This window comes from Pteropus vampyrus, unplaced genomic scaffold (genome assembly GCF_000151845.1).
Source record: "Pteropus vampyrus isolate Shadow unplaced genomic scaffold, Pvam_2.0 Scaffold68, whole genome shotgun sequence".
Taxonomy (NCBI): Eukaryota; Metazoa; Chordata; class Mammalia; order Chiroptera; family Pteropodidae; genus Pteropus; species Pteropus vampyrus.
The window spans coordinates 5,907,131-5,907,498 of NW_011888849.1; the positions used below are offsets into that span (position 1 = coordinate 5,907,131).

Sequence of the window (368 nt, forward strand, 5' to 3'; positions counted from 1 at the left end):
TCCTTGCCTTCTCCATTGACCTCTGAAGTCTCCATAGTTTTATCTTTACTTGGTCATACCCTACTGCTAATATTTAAAACAAAACCCAGGAACACATATTTGGAACTTTGATAAACTTTCTTAGCTATCTTTTCCCTCACTATGACATCAAAATGAATACAGAAGATGTGTTTCAGGGGATAGTCTGGAGAGCCCTGTTATTTTCACAGTTCTGTAGGCTGAAGGTCAATGCTAATCTTAAAACACCTGATCCAGGGCCAGGAACTCTATAGTAGGAGGGCACTCGCTATGCCTCTGATTACAGCTCCTCTGCTTTGCCTATATACTACTTCTACTTGGTACCTATATGTTCTCCAGAAATCCAGACT

The 368-nt window shown here is 40.5% G+C and overlaps 1 protein-coding gene across 1 annotated transcript in view; it reads right to left on the reverse strand.

Annotated features, from left to right (window-relative positions):
• The window catches only part of A1CF (APOBEC1 complementation factor), a 46,527-nt gene that overhangs the window by 29,510 nt on the left and 16,649 nt on the right, over positions 1-368 (reverse strand). The window lies entirely within an intron of this gene.